The following is a 21,242-nucleotide window of genomic DNA, read 5'->3' as shown; positions in this document are numbered from 1 at the left end:
AGTGCCTACATAGTTACAGTCCCCTTTTTCACATTAATATTCATGTCAGCAGTAACCATAAAAGGTCATCGAAGAATAATAGGTAAAGATGAGGATCTAGGGCTATCCTCTATGTCCAACACAACAAAATCAACAGGCAAGATTAATGCTTGGAGCTCTTCCAACCCAAGTTTTTCATAAACAGAGTAAGGTAACAAATTAATGCTTGCCCCTAAGTCTAACAGTGCCTTTTCAAAAAATTGATTTCCTACTTTACATGGGATGGTAAAACCACCAGGATCTTTAAGCTTTGGTGGGAGTTTATTTAACAACACAACACTGACTTCTTCTTTCAAAGCAATTTTCTTTCCTAAGTACAACACTCTTTAAGAAATTTAGCATAAGAAGGAATTTGTTTAATAGCATCAAGCAATGGAATATTAATTTCAACCTTACGCAAATTCTCAAAAATATCAAGTGCCTTAGAATTAGTTTTCTTTTTGGCAAACCTTTGCGGGAAAGGTGGAGGATCTCTTTCCCATTCCTGTGTCTCCACTGGTGCAGTTTATGACCTATTTGTACCCTGTCTGTAGCTTGACTGTAGTTTGTAGTCTCTGTTTGCCGCTGCACTGTCTTGTCAATTTGTTTGCCACTTCAGAGAGTTGTTACAGCTTTTAGTTGCTCTGGATGCCCAACTGGGTTATTCAAGGGTTGTGAAGGTAAATCTTCCTTCTTTCTTTCACTCATCTCCCTATCCATTGGTCCTACTTGAGTCTCTAATTTTTGAATGGCTTTAGTTGTTTGTTACATGAATTGCATCATTGTGGTCTCCAAGTCACTCCTCTTTGTTGGTTGTTGTGCAGGAGCTGCTGTTTCAGTCGTATTTCGTTCATTCCTCCATGAGAAATTGGATGATTATGCCAAAGGTAAGTTTGATTTCTCAGGAAAGTTTGATTTCTCACGAAATTTCCTTGTCCCAAGTAATTGGCTTGCTCTTGATCCGACATAGATGTCAACGGACGAGCTTCAGTCACATGATCATTATTTGAACAGATAGCAAAAGTAGTGACTGGCTTTGTTGATGAAGGAGCTTTCACATTCATTCCCTTCATGGCTTCTACAATCATATCAATTTTTCAATTGATATTTCCCATCTCAGCTTGTACCATAGTGTCAGCACTTACTTCGTACATGCCTTGCTTCCTTGTTGAACTTCTACCCCTTGTAGAAAATTGTTGGGAGTCTTCGCTCAAGTCTTCGAATAGCTCCATCGCTTCCTCACTACTTTTTCGCATCAACACTCCATTACAAGTTGAATCAACCTTCATCCTATTAATCTCATTCAACCATTAGTAGAAGTGAAGTACAACATCATCCTTATGTAAATAATGAGTCGGGCAACAAATCAAACGAATTTTGAAATCTTTCCAAGCCTCATATAATAAATCTCCATCTTTTTGTTGAAAATTTTGAATTTCTCGCACAAGTTGTTTAGTCCTAGGAGCTGGAAAAAATTCTCTCAAAAATTTTGTTGCCATTTGCTCCCATGTCTCAATGGTACTTGCTTCAATAGGATTATAACACACCTTGGCTTCTCCTCTAAGAGTGAATAGGAAGAGTACCAATTTCAGATTGTCAGCAGTTATCCCTATCATATGCTGGGTGCGACAAAGATCAGTAAAATTCTTTAGATTTTGATGTGGATCTTTATCAAACCGTCGCCCCTCATAATGTGGCATAGAATTCAGTAGTTGGGGTGATAGGTTGACATTAGATGCTCCCGTAGGTTGGCATGTGATACAGATGGCTGGGCAATATTTTGTGGGATATATCTGTTCCCATCGCCTCCTACAGCTTGAATTGCCCGATTAAGTGGATCTTCAGTCATGTTTCTTTGTCTCAATGCTCTAGCTATTCTTTCAATTTCTGGATCAAAATCTTCTGATGGCTTATGTTGAGAACGAGTATTGACCATGCAATTTAAGAGACAATCTTGTACCTACAAAAGAAATTGATTGAGGTAAGTTTAAGTAATAAAAATAAACTAATTAAATAAATATACACTACTGCCGTAAGAACAATCAGTAATGAACTTAACAGTCCCCGACAACGACACCAAAAAAAACTTGATCGATACTTTTTATCACAAGAAATACTTGCAATTCAATATCGACGGGTTTAACCCACTCGCAAGTGTACATGCCAAAAGACTGTAAATGGTGAATGGGGTCGAATCCACGAAGACTGTATTAATTACCAACTATAACTACTAACAATAGTGTAAAATAAATCTCAAATACTTCAAATATCAACTAACAATAAAATTGAACTAAATATCAATGGATGAAAACTAGCTTGGGTTTGGCGTGTCAACTACCTCCACCTGTGCGCACAAATTAATATGCAATCACACAATTTAAAAGTTTAACAATGTCAATTGAAAGGCTTTGGTTTAGCTGCAGTCAATTAGATTTCCCTAAACAACGATCCTGACTTTGGTCCAGTTGCAAGGTATTTTCTTATCAAAGGAGTCTTGGTTGGTCTATCCTAAAAGTTTCCTAAGACAAGCATAGGCACCAGGAAATCGACAATTGCACTATCTAGGATAATGATCTATTACCCAATCAATTATGTCCTATGTTCCCAAAACTTGGATCTTACGCAAGTTCTTGTTACTTTGTCAAACACCGGGTCATGGTCAGCCAAATATGTTCAACTAACAATTCCTAGAATTATGATGTTGATCAAGCATGCATAACAATAGGAAATAAGCAATCAACCAAGAGAACAAAGAATTAAACTTAGTCTGAATGTCAATCAAATCTGTGCACAAGGTTTATGGTAGAAGAATTACCAAGCCCTAGCTAGGAAAGAGTTTAGTTACACATAATCATAATAAAAACCACACAAATACTCATTAGCAATGTTTGAATCAATGGGAGAATTGAGATTTGCTGAAGGATTTGGACTGCCAAGCTTGATGTGCCTCCTCCTTCTTGCCGTCTCTCTCTGTCCAGTTTTTAGTCTTCAGCCGTGCAGCAAAAGCCTTCTCCAACATAATACTGCTTATATATTTTTTAACAAACCCTAAGATGGCCAAGCTGTATATGCCGCGTTAGCAATTTAAATGTGCAAGACTGATTCCCTCGTTTTGCGGCCACAACAGGCTGTAAAACATGTTACAAATTCTGTCCAGTGACAACTTTATTCTTCAGCAGCACCTGTTCATAAAAACACCAACATGGGCAATATTTTGCACTAATCAACATAGAAAAATAGCAACTTTAAGCCTAGAAAAATAGGTGTATTTTACACCTAACATCTGACAAATAATGTTCTCTCCCTATCGATGAAGACCAGGAGGGGGTTTCCACATATATGACCTCATAGAGGTCACCATGAAGGAAAGCATTTTGAATGTCCAATTGATGAATGAACCAATGACGGGCAACAACAATAGTTAGGAGGCAACGGAGAGTAGTGAGTTTGGTTGTATGGGAGAAAGTTTCCTGATAATCAATGCCTTCAACCTGAGTGTAATCATTTTGCAACTAGGTGCACTTTGTAGCGCTCAATGGTACCATCAGACCTGTTTTATTTTGTAACCCCATTTACAATCGATGGATGTGTGACCAGAAGGTAAGAGGACCAAAAATCATGTGTTGTTTTGTTGCAAGGCTTCTAATTCAACATGCATGGCTTGTTGCCAGTTCGGATCAAGAGAAGCTTGCTTGCAGGAGGTTGGTTCTGTATGCCCTATAATGTTAGCAAGAAAAACACAATGGGTAGAAGAAAATTGGTTGTATGAAAGAAAATGAGAGAGAGGGTATCAAGTGTTAAATGCAGTACTTGGTGCAAAGATCGATGAAAAGACTTGGTTGGAAACGTGGTAATCTGAATGCTATGCCAGGGGTCATCGTGAACATATGGAATGATGCGGAGGGGTGGTGGGTGGCTGAGTGGTTGATGTATGTTGTGGTTGAGGGGAGGTGTCGAAAGTGGGAGAGGGAGGTGAAAATTGGGTGATTGTGTCAGATGGTGTTGGCGGAATAGGGTTGGTAGGTGAAATGGAAGGGTTTTGTATGGAGGTGGTCTTGGGTGTGGCAAGATTAGATAGTTAAGAGGTGATAGAAAGTGTTGGACGAAGCAGGTTGCTAGTCTAGAGTCGGGGTGCTTACTGATCATGTTTTGCCATTGAAGTCATGTAGACTCTCGAAGAAAAATATAATGTCTCCTGCATGGGCAGTAGGGAAGCAACACGAATTTCTGAAATTTTGTTCGTGATGTAATGTTGTTATTATGCCCTCTGTTTAGTCCTTCAGATTGTGGATTCTACTTACCTCATTTATTGTTGGAAAATCAAAGTATAAGATTCGAATTTATAGGGGTCATTTGTGTATCTACGCTTGTCACAATGGCTGTAGTAAAATTTAAGTGTTAGACATGCATCAGTTGTGTGGCCTTCCCTGTTATAGTGACTACAATGTTTGGAATAGTTGGAGGTGTTATGAGAACGACCTTACACTGCAGAGGCAATGGAAAAGTTTTTTGCTGGTCCTGATCTAATTGACGTTGTGTTTCATTTTGAACAACAAGTGAGTAAGTTTGACAAACATTGGGTAGTGGTGTTAGCATGAGAATATTGCCATGCACATCATTGAAGGAGTTGTTGAGATCCATGAGAAATTGTATCATCTTATCTTCGTCCTTTTGTTTGTTGTGTGCATATGCCTGACCATATATGAGTGGCATCTAGTATGAATCTGATTCGTCCCAAAGATCTTTACGTTTTGTATAATAATCTACAATTGCCATGGAACCTTATGTAAGGGATGTGATGGACTTTTATAATTGATATATTGTTGGTTCATTATTTTAAGACTATTTATCTTTGGAATCTTCGCGCACTTGTTGAACATTCTTCAGACAGACGATAGATTTGGAGAGGTTGTGTTCCACTGAATGGGCAAACCATGATAAAATCATAGTATTGCACTGGTTCCATAGAGCGTATTCGGCTAGTTGTTATGTTGTTGAAGGAGGTTTAATGGTTCTATTAATAAAGCCAACTTTGCTTTTTGGTGTGAGTGCGTGGACCGTGGATTTACTCCATGATGGGTGTCGGTGCCTTTAATAAGTCCATATATTCTCTCATTTTAGTACTCTCTAAACTTGGTTTTTGTTAGAGGATTGGCTTTAAAAATGACTTATTACTTTATTTTCCTCATTTTTAGTTTTCTCGAGCACTTGGATGGTTTTTGATGGAAACTGATCGATTTTGAGTATTTTGAAAAACTGTACTTTCACGTTTTTTGTGTAACTTCAAACATAACTTGGTCTATTGCCATCTTTACCTTACGAAATGTTGAACTAAAGCTAAAGTATCAAATTATGGTTGTATGAACACTAAATAGAGTACAACGGTCCAGTTTTAGTCGTTGGACTTGCCCAAGTCTCTCCATACACGAGCTTTTCACGTTTTTGTACAATTTCAACCATAACTTGGTCAATTGGGATCTTTACCGAATGAAATATTGTATGAAAGCTAGACTAGCAAGTTAGACTTCTAAGAAACCTCAATAGAGTACAACGGACAAGTTCTAGTCATTGAAATTGCCCAACTCTCTCCATAGACGAGCTTTTCACGTTTTTGTGCAATTTCAGCCATAACTTGGTCAATTGGGATCTTTACCTAACAAAATGTTGTACAAAACCTAGACTAGCAAGTTAGACTTCTAAGAACACTAAATAAAATACAACGGTCCACTTTTAGTCATTGCAATTGCCCAACTCTCCCCATAGATGAGCTTTTTGCGTTTTTGTGCAATTTCAAGCATAACTTGGTCTATTTGCATCTTTACCTTATTAAACATTGTACGAAAGCTAAACTAGCAAGTTATACTCCTTATAACACAAAATAAAGTACAATGGTCCAGTTTTAGTCGTTGGAATTGCTCAACTCTTTCCATAGATGAGCTTTTAACGTTTTTGTGTAATTTCAACCCTAACTTGGTCTATATGGACCTTTACCTTACGAAATGTTGTACGAAGGCTAAAATAGCAAGTTAGACTTCTAAGAACACTAAATAAGGTAAAATGGTCCACTTTTAGTCTTTGGAATTGCTCAAATCTCCCCATAAATGAGCTTTTCGTGTTTTTGTGCGATTTTGAGCATAACTAGGTCTATTGACATCTTTACCTTACGAAATGTTGTAGGAAAGCTAAATTAGCAACTTAAGACTTCTAAGAACACTAAAGACAGTACAACGGTCCACTTTTATGCTTTGCAATTGCTCAACTCTCTCCACAGACGAGCTTTTCACGTTTTTTGTGTAACTTCAAACATAACTTGGTCTATTGTCATCTTTACCTTACGAATTGTTGAACTAAAGCTATAGTAGCAAGTTATACTTCTAAGAACACTCAATAGAGTACAACGGTATAGTTTTAGTCGTTGGAATTGTCCAACTCTCTCCATAGATGAGCATTTCACGTTTTTATTCAATGTCAGCCGCAAATTGGTCAATTGGGATCTTTACCAAATGAAATGTTGTATGAAAGCTAGAGTAGCAAGTGCGACTTCTAAGAACGCTAAATAGAGTACAACAGTCTAGTTTTAGTCGTTGGAATTGCTCAACTCTCTCCATAGAGGAGCCTTTAATGTTTTTGTGTAATTTCAACCCTAACTTAGTCTATTTGGACCTTTACCATACGAAATGTTGTACGAAAGCTAAAATAGCATGTTGGACTTGTAAGAAAACTACATAAGGTACAATGGTCCACTTTTAGTCTTTGGAATTGCTCAACTCTCCCCATAGATGAGTTTTTTGTGTTTTTGTGCAATTTCAGGCATAACTTGGTCTATTGGTATCTTTACCTTATGAAACGTTGTACGAAAGCCAAACTAGCATGCTAGACTTCTAAGAACACTAAATAGAGTGCAACGGTCCACTTTTATGCTTTGGAATTGCTCAACTCTCTCCATAGACGAGCTTTACGTTTTTTGTGTAATTTCAAACATAACTTGGTCTATTGCCATCATTACCTTACGAAATGTTGAACTAAAGCTAAAGTAGCAAATTATAGTAGTATGAACACTAAACAGAGTACAACGGTCCAGTTGTAGTCGTTGGAATTGCACAAGTCTCTCCATAGACGAGCTTTTCATGTTTCTGTGCAATTTCAGCCATAACTTGGTCAATTGGGATCTTTATTGAATAAAATGTCGTACGAAAGCTAGACTAGCAAGTTAGACTTCTAAGAACACTTAATAGAGTACAACGGTCGAGTTTTACTTGTAGATATTGCCCAACTCTCTCCATAGACGAGCTTTTCATGTTTTTGTGCAATTTCAAGCGTAACTTGGTCTATTGGCATCTTTACCTTATGAAACGTTGTACGAATGCCAAACTAGCATGCTAGACTTCTAAGAACACTAAATAGAGGACAACGGTCCACTTTTATGCTTTGGAATTGCTTAACTCTCTCCATAGACGAGCTTTTCACTTTTTTGTGGAACTGCAAACATAACTTGGTCTATTGCCATCTTAACCTTACAAAACGTTTTACGAAAGCCAAACTAGCATGTTAGACTTCTAAGAACACTCAATAGAGTACAACGGTCCCCTTCTATGCTTTGGAATTGCTCAACTCTCTCCATAGACGAGCTTTTCACCTTTTTTGTGTAACTTCAAACATAACTTCGTCTACTGCCATCTTTACCTTACAAAATGTTGAACTAAAGCTAAAGTAGCAAATTATAGTTGTATGAACACTAAATAGAGGACAACGGTCCAGTTTTAGTTGTTGGAATTGCTCAAGTCTCTCCATACACAAGCTTTTCACGTTTTTGTGCAATTTCAACCATAACTTGGTCAATTGGGATCTTTAACTAACGAAATGTTGTACGAAAGCTAGACTGGGAAGTTAGACTTCTAAGAACACTAAATAGAGTACAACGGTCAAGTTTTAGTCGTTGAAATTGCCCAACTCTCTCCGTAGACGAGCTTTTCACGTTTTTGTGTAATTTCAGCCACAACTTGGTGAATTGGGATATTTACCTAACGAAATGTTGTACGAAAGCTAGACTTGCAAGTTAGACTTCTAAGAACACTAAATAGAGTGCAACGGTCCACTTTTAGTAATTGTAATTGGTCAACTCTCCCCATATATGAGTTTTTCGCGTTTTTGTGACTTTCAACCATAACTTGGTCTATTTGCATCTTTACCTTATTAAATGTCGTACGAAAGCCAAAGTAGCAAGTTATACTCCTTATAACACAAAATAAAGTACAATGGTCCAGTTTTGGTCGTTGGAATTGCTCAACTCTCTCCATAGAAGAGCTTTTAACGATTTTGTGGAATTTCAACCCTAATTAGGTCTATATGGATCTTTACCTTACGAAATGTTGTACGAAGCTACACTAGCTAGTTAGACTTCTAACAACACTAAATAAGGTGCAATGCTCCACTTTTAGTCTGTGGAATTGCTTGAATCTCCCCATAGATGAGCTTTTCGTGTTTTTGTGCAATTTCAAGACATAACTAGGTCTATTGACATCTTTACCTTACGAAATGTTGTAGGAAAGCTAAACTAGCAACTTAAGACTTCTAAGAACACTAAATAGAGTACAATGGTCCACTTTTATGCTTTGCAATTGCTCAACTCTCTCCATAGACGAGCTTTTCACGTTTTGTGTAACTCCAAACATAACTTGGTCTATTGTCATCTTTACCTTACGAATTGTTGAACTAAAGCTAAAGTAGCAAGTTATATTTCGAAAAACACTCAATAGAGTACAACGGTACGGTTTTAGTCGTTGGAATTGCCCAACTCTCTCCATAGACGAGCTTTTCACGTTTTTATGCAATGTCAGCCGTAAATTGGTCAATTGGGATCTTTACCGAACGAAATGTTGTACGAAAGCTAGACTAGCAAGTTAGACTTCTAAGAACACTAAATAGAGTACAACGGTCTAATTTTACTCGTTGGAATTGCTCAACTCTCTCCATAGAGGAGCTTTTAACGTTTTTGTGTAATTTCAACCCTAACTAAGTCTATTTGGATCTTTACCTTACGAAATGTTGTACGAAAGCTAGACTAGCAAGTTAGACATCTAAGAACACTAAATAGAGTACAACGGTCTAATTTTACTCATTGGAATTGCTCAACTCTCTACATAGAGGAGCTTTTAACGTTTTTGTGTAATTTCAACCCTAACTCAGTCTATTTGGATCTTTACCTTACGAAATGTTGTACGAAAGCAAAAATAGCATGTTAGACTTGTAAGAACACTAAATAAGGTACAATGGTCCACTTTTAGTCTTCGGAATTGCTCAACTCTCCCCATAGATGCGTTTTTTGTGTTTTTGTGCAATTTCTGGCATAACTTGGTCTATTGGTGTCTTTACCTTACGAAACGTAGCACGAAAGCCAAACTAGCATGCTAGACTTCTAAGAACACTAAATTGAGTGCAACGGTCCACTTTTATGCTTTGGAATTGCTCAACTCTCTCCATAGATGAGCTTCACGTTTTTTGTGTAACTTCAAACATAACTTGGTCTATTGCCATCTCTACCTTACGAAATGATGAACTAAAGCTAAAGTAGCAAATTATAGTAGTATGAACACTAAACAGAGTACAACGGTCCAGTTTTAGTCGTTGGAATTGCTCAAGTCTCTCCATAGACGAGCTTTTCACGTTTCTGTGCAATTTCAACCATAACTTGGTCAATTGGGATCTTTATTGAATAAAATGTCGTACGAAAGCTAGACTAGAAAGTTAGACTTCTAAGAACACTAAATAGAGTACAACGGTCGAGTTTTACTTGTAGATATTGCCCAACTCTCTCGATAGACGAGCTTTTCATGTTTTTGTGCAATTTCAAGCGTAACTTGGTCTATTGGCATCTTTATCTTATGAAACATTGTACGAAAGCCAAACTAGCATGCTAGAATTCTAAGAACACTAAATAGAGGACAACGGTCCACTTTTATGCTTTGGAATTGCTCAACTCTCTCCATAGACGAGCTTTTCACATTTTTTATGGAACTGCAAACATAACTTGGTCTATTGCCATCTTAACCTTACGAAACGTTGTACGAAAGCCAAACTAGCATATTATACTTTTAAAAACACTCAATAGAGTACAACGGTATGGTTTTAGTCGTTGGAATTGCCCAACTCTCTCCATAGATGAGCTTTTCACGTTTTTATGCAATGTCAGCCGTAAATTGGTCAATTGGGATCTTTACCGAACGAAATATTGTACGAAAGCTAGACTAGCAAGTTAGACTTCTAAGAACACTAAATAGAGTACAACGGTCTAATTTTACTCGTTGGAATTGCTCAACTCTCTCCATAGAGGAGCTTTTAACGTTTTTGTGTAATTTCAACCCTAACTCAGTCTATTTGGATCTTTACCTTACGAAATGTTGTACGAAAGCAAAAATAGCATGTTAGACTTGTAAGAACACTAAATAAGGTACAATGGTCCACTTTTAGTCTTTGGAATTGCTCAACTCTCCCCATAGATGAGTTTTTTTGTGTTTTTGTACAATTTTAGGCATAACTTGGTCTATTGGTATCTTTACCTTATGAAACGTTGTACGAAAGTCAAACTAGCATGCTAGACTTCTAAGAACACTAAATAGAGTAAACGGTCCACTTTTATGCTTTGGAATTGCTCAACTCTCTCCATAGACGAGCTTTTCACATTTTTTGTGGAACTGCAAACATAACTTGGTCTATTGCCATCTTTACCTTACGAAATGTTGAACTAAAGCTAAAGTAGCAAATTATAGTAGTATGAACACTAAATAGAGTACAACAGTCCAGTTTTAGCAAATTATAGACGAGCTTTTTACGTTTCTATGCAATGTTAGTCGTAAAATGGTCAATTGGGATCTTTACCGAACGACACGTTGTACGAAAACAAGACTAGAAAGTTAGACTTCTAAGAACACTAAATAGAGTACAACGGTCTACTTTTAGTCGTTGGAATTGCTCAACTCTCTCCATAGAGGAGCTTTTAACGTTTTTGTGTAATATCAACCCTAACTTGGTCTATTTGGATCTTTACCTTAAGAAATGTTGTACGAAAGCTCAAATAGCATGTTAGACTTGTAAGAACACTAAATAAGATAGAATGGTCCACTTTTATTCTTTGGAATTGCTCAACTCTCCCCACAGATGAGTTTTTTGTGTTTTCGTGCAATTTCAAGCATAACTTGATCTATTGGCATCTTTACATTATGAAACGTTCTACGAAAGCCAAAGTAGCATGTTAGACTTCTAAGAACACTAAATAGAGTACAACGGTCCACTTTTGTGCTTTGGAATTGGTCAACTCTCTCCATAGACGAGCTTTTCACGTTTTTTGGAGAACTTCAAACATAACTTGGTCCATTGCCATCTTTACTTTATGAAACATTGTACGAAAGCCAAACTAACATGTTAGACTTCTAAGAACACTTAGTAGAGTACAACGGTCCACTTTTATGCTTTGGAGTTGCTCAACTCTCTTCATAGACGAGCTTTTCACATTTTTTGTGTAACTTCAAACATTACTTGGTCTATTGCCATCTTTACCTTACGAAATGTTGAACTAAAGCTAAAGTAGCAAATTATAGTTGTATGAACACTAAATAGAGTACAACGGCGCAGTTTTAGTCGTTGAAATTGCTCAAGTCTCTCCATACACGTGCTTTTCACGTTTGTGTGCAATTTCAACCTTAACTTGCTCAATTGGGATCTTTACCGAACGAAATGTTGTACGAAAGCTAGTCTAGCAAGTTAGACTTCTAAGAACGCTAAATAGAGTAAACGGTCAAGTTTTAGTCGTTGAAATTGCCTAACTCTCTCCATAGACGAGCTTTCCATAACTTGCTCAATTGGGATCTTTACCTAACCAAATGTTGTACGAAAGCTAGACTAGCAAGTAAGACTTCTAAGAACACTAAATAGAGTACAACGGTCCACTTTTAGTCTTTGCAATTGCTCAACTCTCCCCATAGATGAGTTTTTCTTGTTTTTGTGCAATTTCAAGCAAAACTTGGTCTATTTGCATCTTTACCTTACTAAACATTGTACGAAAGCTAAACTAGCAAGTTATACTTCCCATAACACTAAATAAAGTACAATGGTCCAGTTTTTGTCGTTGGAATGACTCAACCCTCTCCATAGACGAGCTTCTCACGTTTTTGTGTAATTTCAACCCTAACTTGGTCTATAAGGATCTTTACCTTACGAAATGTTGTACGAAAGCAAAAATAGCACGTTTGACTTCTAAGAACACTAATAAGGTACAATGGTCCCCTTTTAGTTTTTGGAATTGCTAAAATCTCCCCATAGATAAGCTTTTCGTGTTTTTGTACAATTTCAAGCATAACTAGGTCTATTGACATCTTTACCTTACGGAATGTTGTAGGAAAGCTAAATTAGCAACTTAAGACTTCTAAGAACACTGAACAGAGTACAACGGTCCACTTTTATGCTTTGCAATTGCTCAACTCTCTCCATAGACTAGCCTTTCACGTTTTTTGTGTAACTTCAAACATAACTTGGTCTATTGTCATCTTTACCTTACGAATTGTTGAACTAAAGCTAATGTAGCAAGTTATACTTCTTAGAACACTCAATAGAGTACAACGGTACAGTTTTAGTCATTGGAATTGCCCAACTCTGTCCATTGACGAGCTTTTCACGTTTCTATGCAATGTCCGCCGTAAATTAGTCAATTGGGATCTTTACCGAACGAAATGTTGTATGAAAGCTAGACTAGCAAACTAGACTTCTAGGAACACTAAATAGAGTACAACCGTCTAGTTTTAGTCGTTGGAATTGCTCAATTCTCTCCATAGAGGAGCTTTTTAACGTTTTTGTGTAATTTCAACCCTAACTTGGTCTATTTGGATCGTTACCTTACGAAATATTCTACGAAAGCTAAAATAGAATGTTAGACTTCTAAGAACACTAAATAAGGTTCAATGGTCTACTTTTTGTCTTTGAAATTTCTCAACTCTCCCCATAGATGAGTTTTTTGTGTTTTGTGTAATTTCAACAATAACTTGGTCTATTGGCATCTTTACCTTATGAAACGTTATTCGAAAGCCAAACTAGCATGCTAGACTTCTAAGAAAACTAAATAGAGTACAACGGTCCACTTTTATGCTTCGGAATTGCTCAACTCTCTCGATAGATGAGCTTTTCACTTTTTTTGTATAACTTCGAATATAACTTGGTCTATTGTCATCTTTACCTTATGAAGTGTTGAACTAAAGATAAAGTAGCAAATTATAGTTGTATGAACACTAAATAGAGTGCAACGGTCCAATTTTAGTCGTTGGAATTGCTCAAGTCTCTCCATAGATGAGATTTTCACGTTTTTGTGCAGTTTCAACCATAACTTGGTCAATTGGGATCTTTACCAAATGAAATATTGTACGAAAGCTAGAATAGCAAGTTAGACTTCGAAGAACACTAAATAGAGTACAATGGTCAAGTTTTAGTAGTTGAAATTGCCCAACTCTCTCCATAGACGAGCTTTCCATAACTTGGTCAATTGGTATCTTTACCTAACGAAATGTTGCACGAAAGCTAGACTAGCAAGTTAGACTTCTAAGAACACTAAATAGAGTACAACGGTCCACTTTTAGTCATTGCAATTGCTCAACACTCCCCATAGATGAGTTTTTCGCGTTTTTGTGCAATTTCAAGCATAACTTGGTCTATTTGCATCTTTACCTTATTAAACGTTGTACGAAGGCTAAACTAGCAACTTATACTTCTCATAACACAAAATAAAGTACAATGGTCCAGTTTTAGTAGTTGGAATTGCTCAACTCTCTCCATAGACGAGCTTCTAACGTTTTTGTGTAATTTCAACCCTGACTCGGTCTATATGGATCTTTATATTAAGAAATGTTGTACGAAAGCGAAAATAGTAAGTTAGACTTCTAAGAACACTAATAAGGTACAATGGTCCACTTTTAGTTTTTGGAATTACTCAAATCTCCCCAAAGATGAGCTTTTCGGTCTTTGTACAATTTCAGGCATAACTAGGTCTACTGATATCTTTACCTTACGGAATGTTGTAGGAAAGCTAAATTAGCAACTTAAGACTTCTACGAACACTAAACAGAGTACAACGCTCCACTTTTATGCTTTGCAATTGCTCAACTCTCTCCATAGACAAGCTTTTCATGTTTTTTGTGTAACTTCAAACTTAACTTGGTCATTTATCATCTTTACCTTACGAATTGTAGAACTAAAGCTAAAGTAGCAAGTTATACTTCTAAGAACACTCAATAGAGTACAATGGTATAGTTTTAGTCGTTGGAATTGCCCAACTCTGTTCATAGACGAGCTTTTCACGTTTTTATGCAATGACAGCCGTAAATTGGTCAATTGGGATCTTTACCAAATGAAATGTTGTACGAAAGCTAGACTAGCAAGTTAGACTTCTAAGAACAGCAAAAAGAGTACAACGGTCTACTTTTAGTCGTTGGAATCGCTCAACTCTCTCCATAGAGGAGCTTTTAACGTTTTTGTGTAATTGCAACCCTAACTTGGTCTATTTGGATCTTTACCTTGTGAAATGTTGTACGAAAGCTCAAATAGCATGTTAGACTTGTAAGAACACTGAATGAGGTACAATGGTCCACTTTTAGTCTTTGAAATTGCTCAACTCTCCCCATAGATGAGTTTTTTCTGTTTTTGTGCAAGTGCATGCATAACTTGGTCTATTGGCATCTCTACCTTACGAAACATTGTACAAAAGCCAAACTAGCATGCTAGACTTCTAAGAACACTAAATCGAGTGCAACGGTCCACTTTTATGCTTCGGAATTGCTCAACTCTCTCCATGGACGAGCTTTTCACGTTTTTTGTGTAACTTCAAACATAACTTGGTCTACTGCCATCTTTACCTTACGAAATGTTGAACTAAAGCTAAAGTAGCAAATTATAGTTGTATGAACACTAAATAGAGTGCAACGGTCCAGTTTTAGTCATTGAAATTGCTCAAGTCTCTCCTTAGACGAGCTTTTCACGTTTCGGTGTAATTTAAGCCATAACTTGGTCAATTGGGATCTTTACTGAACGAAATGTTGTACGAAAGCTAGACTAGCAAGTTAGACTTCTAAGAACACTAAATAGAGCACAACGGTGTAGTTTTAGTCGTTGGAATTGCTCAACTCTCTCCATAGAGGAGCATTTAACGTTTTTGTGTAATTTCAACCCTAACTTGGTCTATTTGGATCCTTACCTTATGAAATGTTGTACAAAAGCTAAAATAGCATGTCAAACTTGTAAGAACACTAAATAAGGTACAATTGTCCACTTTTAGTCATTGCAATCGCTCAACTCTCCCCATAGATGAATTCTTCACGTTTTTGTGCAATTTCAAGCATAACTTGGTCTATTTGCATCTTTACCTTATTAAACGTTGTGCGAAGGCTAAACTAGCAACTTATACTTCTCATAACACAAAATAAAGTACAATGGTCTAGTTTTAGTCGTTGGAATTGCTCAACTCTCTCCATAGATGAGCTTCTAACATTTTTGTGTAATTTCAACCCTAACTCGGTCTATATGGATCTTTATATTACGAAATGTTGTAAGAAAGCGAAAATAGCAAGTTAGACTTCTAAGAATACTAATAAGGTACAATGGTCCACTTTTAGTTTTTGGAATTGCTCAAATCTCCCCATCGATGAGCTTTTCGTGTTTTTGTACAATTTCAGGCATAACTAGGTCTATTGATATCTTTACCTTACGGAATGTTGTAGGAAAGCTAAACTACCAACTTAAGACTTCTAAGAACACTAAACAGAGTACAACGGTCCACTTTTATGCTTTGCAATTGCTCAACTCTCTCCATAGACAAGCTTTTTATGTTTTTTGTGTAACTTCAAACATAACTTGGTCATTTATCATCTTTACCTTATGTATTGTTGAACTAATGCTAAAGTAGCAAGTTATACTTCTAAGAACACTCAATAGAGTACAACGGTATAGTTTTAGTTGTTGGAATTGCCCAACTCTGTCCATAGACGAGCTCTTCACGTTTTTATGCAATGTCAGCCGTAAATTGGTCAATTGGGATCTTTACCGAACGAAATGTTGTACGAAAGCTAGAATAGCAAATTAAACTTCTAAGAACACGAAAAAGAGTACAACTGTCTCCTTTTAGTCGTTGGAATCGCTCAACTCTCTCCATAGAGGAGCTTTTAACGTTTTTGTGTAATTGCAACCCTAACTTGGTCTATTTGGATCTTTACCTTAAATGTTGTACGAAAGCTCAAATAGCATGTTAGACTTGTAAGAACACTGAATGAGGTACAATGGTCCACTTTTAGTCTTTGGAATTGCTCAACTCTCCCCATAGATGAGTTTTTTGTGTCTTTGCGTAATTGTAAGCATAACTTGGTCTATTGGCATCTCTACCTTACAAAACATTGTAGGAAAGCCAAACTAGCATGCTAGACTTCTAAGAACACTCAATAGAGTACAACGGTCCACTTTTATGCTTTGGGGTTGCTCCACTCTCTTCATAGACGAGCTTTTCACGTTTTTTGTGTAACTTCAAACATAACTTGGTCTATTGCCATTTTCACGTTTCTGTGCAATTTTAGTCATAACTTGGTCAATTGGGATCTTTACTGCACGAAATGTTGTACGAAAGCTAGACTAGCAAGTTAGACTTCTAAGAACACCAAATAGAGCACAATGGTGTAGTTTTAGTCGTTGGAATTGCTCAACTCTCTCCATAGAGGAGCTTTTAACGTTTTTGTGTAATTTCAACCCTAACTTGGTCTATTTGGATCTTTACCTTATGAAATGTCGTACGAAAGCTAAAATAGCATGCTAGACTTGTAAGAACACTAAATAAGGTACAATTGTCCACTTTTAGTCATTGTAATTGTTCAACTCTCCCCATAGATGAGTTTTTTGCGTTTTTGTTCAATTTCAGACATAATTTGGTCTATTTGCATCTTCACCTTATTAAACATTGTACAAAAGCTAAACTAGCAAGTTATACTCCTTAGAACACAAAATAAAGTACAATGGTCCAGTTTTAGTCGTTGGAATTCCTCAACTCTCTCCATAGACGAGTTTCTAACGTTTTTGTGTAATTTCGACCCTAACTTGGTCAATTGGGATCTTTACTGAACAAAATATTGTACGAAAGCAAGACTAGTAAGTTAGACTTCTAAGAACACAAAATAAGGTACAATGCTCCACTTTTCGTCTTTGGAATTGCTCAAATCTCCCCATAGATGAGCTTTTCGTGTTTTTATGTAATTTCAAGCATAACTAGATCTATTGACATCTTTACCTTACGAAATGTTATAGGAAAGCTAAACTAGCCACTTAAGACTTCTAAGAACACTAAACAGAGTACAACGGTCCACTTTTATGCTTTGTAATTGCTCAACTCTCTCCATAGACGAGCTTTTCAAATTTTTTGTGTAACTTCAAACATAACTTGGTCTATTGTCATCTTTACCTTACGAATTGTTGAACAACAGCTAAAGTAGCAAGTTATACTTCTAAGAACACTCAATAGAATACAACGGTACAGTTTTAGTCGTTGGAATTGGCCAACTCTCTCCATAGACGAGCTTTTCACGTTTTTATGCAATGTCAGCCGTAAATTGGTCAATTGGGATCTTTACCGAACGAAATATTGTACGAAAGCTAGACTAGGGAGTTAGACTTCTAAGAACACTAAATAGAGTACAATGGTCTAGTTTTAGTCGTTGGAATTGCTCAACTCTCTCATTAGAGGAGCTTTTAACGTTTTTGCGTAGTTTCAACCCTAACTTGGTCAATTTGGATCTTTACGTTACGAAATGTTGTATGAAAGCTAAAATAGCATGTTAGACTTGTAAGAACACTAAATAAGGTACAATGGTCCACTTTTAGTCTTTGGAATTGCTCAACTCTCCTCATAGATGAGTTTTTTGTGTTTTTGTGCAATTTCAAGCATAACTTGGCCTATTGGCTTCTTTACCTTACGAAACATTGTATGAAAGCCATGCTAGACTTCTAAGAACACTAAATAGAGTACAACGGTCCACTTTTATGCTTTGGAATTGCTCAACTCTCTCCATAGACGAGCTTTTCACCTTTTTTGGGGAACTTCAAACATAACTTGCCCTACTGCCATCTTTACCTTACGAAACGTTGTACGAAAGCCAAACTAGAATGTTAGACTTCTAAGAACACTCAATAGAGTACAACGGGCCACTTTTATGCTTTCGAGTTGCTCAACTCTCTCCATGGACGAGCTTTTCACGTTTTTTGTGTAACTTCAAACATAACTTGGTCTATTGCCATCTTTACCCTATGAAATGTTGAAGTAAAGCTAAAGTAGCAAATTATAGTTGAATGAACACTAAATAGAGTACAACGGTCCAGTTTTAGTCGTTGGAATTGCTCAAGTCTATCCATACACGAGCTTTCCACGTTTTTGTGCAATTTCAACGATAACTTGGTCAATTGGGATCTTTACCGAACTAAATGTTGTACGAAAGCTAGACTAGCAAGTTAGACTTCTAAGAACACTAAATAGAGTACAATGGTCAAGTTTTAGTTGTTCAAATTGCGCAACTCTTTCTATAGACGAGCTTTCCATAACTTGGTCAATTGGGATCTTTACCAAATGAAATGTTGTACGAAAGCTAGACTGGCAAGTTAGACTTCTAAGAACACTAAATAGAGTACAACGGTCCACTTTTAGTCATTGCAATTGCTCAACTCTCCCCATAGATGAGTTTTTCGCATTTTTGTGCAATTTCAAGCATAAGTTAGTCTATTTGCATCTTTACCTTATTAAACGTTGTACGAAAGCTAAACAAGCAAGTTATACTCCTCATAACACAAAATAAAGTACAATTGTTTGAGTCGTTGGAATTGCTCAACTCTCTCCATAGACGAGCTTCTAACGTTTTTCTGTAATTTCAACCCTAACTTGGTCTATATGGATCTTTACCTTACGAAATGTTGTACGAAAGCAAAAATAGCAAGTTAGACTTCTAAGAACACTAAATAAGGTACAATGGTCCACTTTTAGGTTTTGGAATTGCTCAAATCTCCCCATAGATGAGCTTTTCGTGTTTTTGTACCATTTCAAGCATAACTAGGTCTATTGACATCTTTACCTTACGGAATGTTGTAGGAAAGCTAAACTAGCAACTTAAGACTTCTAAGAACACTAAACAGAGTACAACGGTCCACTTTTATCCTTTGCAATTGCTCAACTCTCTCCATAGACGAGCTTTTCACATTTTTTGTGTAACTTCAAACATAACTTTGTTTATTGTCATCTTTACCATACGAATTGTTGAACTAAAGATAAAGCAGCAAGGTATACTTCCAAGAACACTTAATAGAGTACAACAGTACAGTTTTAGTCGTTGGAATTGCCCAACTCTGTCCATAGACGAGCTTTTCACGTTTTTATGCAATGTCAGTCGTAAATTGGTCAATTGGGATCTTTACCAAACGAAACATTGTACGAAAGCTATACTAGCAAGTTAGACTTCTAAGAACACTAAATAGAGTACAACGGTCTACTTTTAGTCGTTGGAATTGCTCAACTCTCTCCATAGAGGAGCTTTTAACGTTTTTGTGTAATATCAACCCTAGCTTGGTCTATTTGGATCTTTACCTTATGAAATGTTGTACGAAAGCTCAAATAGCATGTGAGACTTGTAAGAACACTAAATAAGGTACAATGGTCCACTTTTAGTCTTTGGAATTGCTCAACTCTCCCCATAGATGAGTTTTTTGTGTTTTTGTACAATTTCAAGCATAACTTGGTCTATTGGCATCTTTACCTTATGAAACGTTGTACGAAAGCCAAACTAACTTGTTTGACTTCTAGAACACTCAATAGAGTACAACGGTCCACTTTTATGCTTTGGAATTGCTCAACTTTCTCCATAGACGAGCTTTTCACTTTTTTGTGGAACTTCAAACATAACTTGGTCTATTGCCATCTCTACCTTATGAAACATTGTACGAAAGCGAAACTAGCATGGTAGACTTCTAAGAACACTCAATAGAGTACAACGGTCCACTTCTATGCTTTGGAATTGCTCAACTCTCTCTATAGACGAGCTTTTCACATTTTTTGTGTAACTTCAAACATAACTTGGTCTCTTGCCATCTTTACCTTACGAAATGTTGAACTAAAGCTAAAGTAGCAAATTATAGTTGTATGAACACTAAATAGAGGACACCGGTCCAGTTTTAGTCGTTGAAATTGCTCAAGTCTCTCCATACATGAGCTTTTCATGTTTTTGTGCAATTTCAATCATAACTTGGTCAATTGGGATTTTTACCGAATGAAATGTTGTACGACAGCTAGACTAGCAAGTTAGACTTCTAAGAACACTAAATAGAGTACAACGGTCAAGTTTTAGTCGTTGAAATTGCCCAACTCTCTCCATAGACGAGCTTTTCACGTTTTTGTGTAATTTCAGCCATAACTTGGTCAATTGGGCTCTTTACCTAACGAAATGTTGTACGAAAGCTAGACTTGCAAGTTAGACTTCTAAGAACACTAAATAGAGTGCAACGGTCCACTTTTAGTCATTGCAATTGCTCAACTCTCCCGATAGATGAGTTTTTTGCGTTTTTGTGCAATTTCAAGCATAACTTGGTCTATTTGCATCTTTACCTTATTAAACGTTGTACGAAAGCTAAACTAGCAACCAATACTCCTTATAACACAAAATAAAGTACAATGGTCCAGTTTTAGTCGTTGGAATTGCTCAACTCTCTCCATGGACGAGCTTTTAACGTTTTTGTGTAATTTCAACCCTAACTTGGTCTATATGGATCTTTACCTTACGAAATGTTGTACGAAAGCGAGAATAGCAAGTTAGACTTCTAAGAACACTAAATAAGATACAATGGTCCACTTTTAGTCTTTGGAATTGCTCAACTCTCCCCATAGATGAGTTTTTTGTGTTTTTGTACAATTTCAAGCATAACTTGGTCTATTGGCATCTTTACCTTATGAAACGTTGTACGAAAGCCAAACTAACTTGTTAGACTTCTAGAACACTCAATAGAGTATAACGGTCCACTTTTATGCTTTGGAATTGCTTAACTTTCTTCATAGACGAGCTTTTCACTTTTTTGTGGAACTTCAAACATAACTTGGTCTATTGCCATCTCTACCTTATGAAACATTGTACGAAAGCGAAACTAGCATGTTAGACTTCTAAGAACACTCAATAGAGTAC

Source organism: Tripterygium wilfordii, chromosome 2 (genome assembly GCF_013401445.1).
Source record: "Tripterygium wilfordii isolate XIE 37 chromosome 2, ASM1340144v1, whole genome shotgun sequence".
Classification (NCBI taxonomy): Eukaryota; Viridiplantae; Streptophyta; class Magnoliopsida; order Celastrales; family Celastraceae; genus Tripterygium; species Tripterygium wilfordii.
This window is presented reverse-complemented; position numbering follows the sequence as displayed.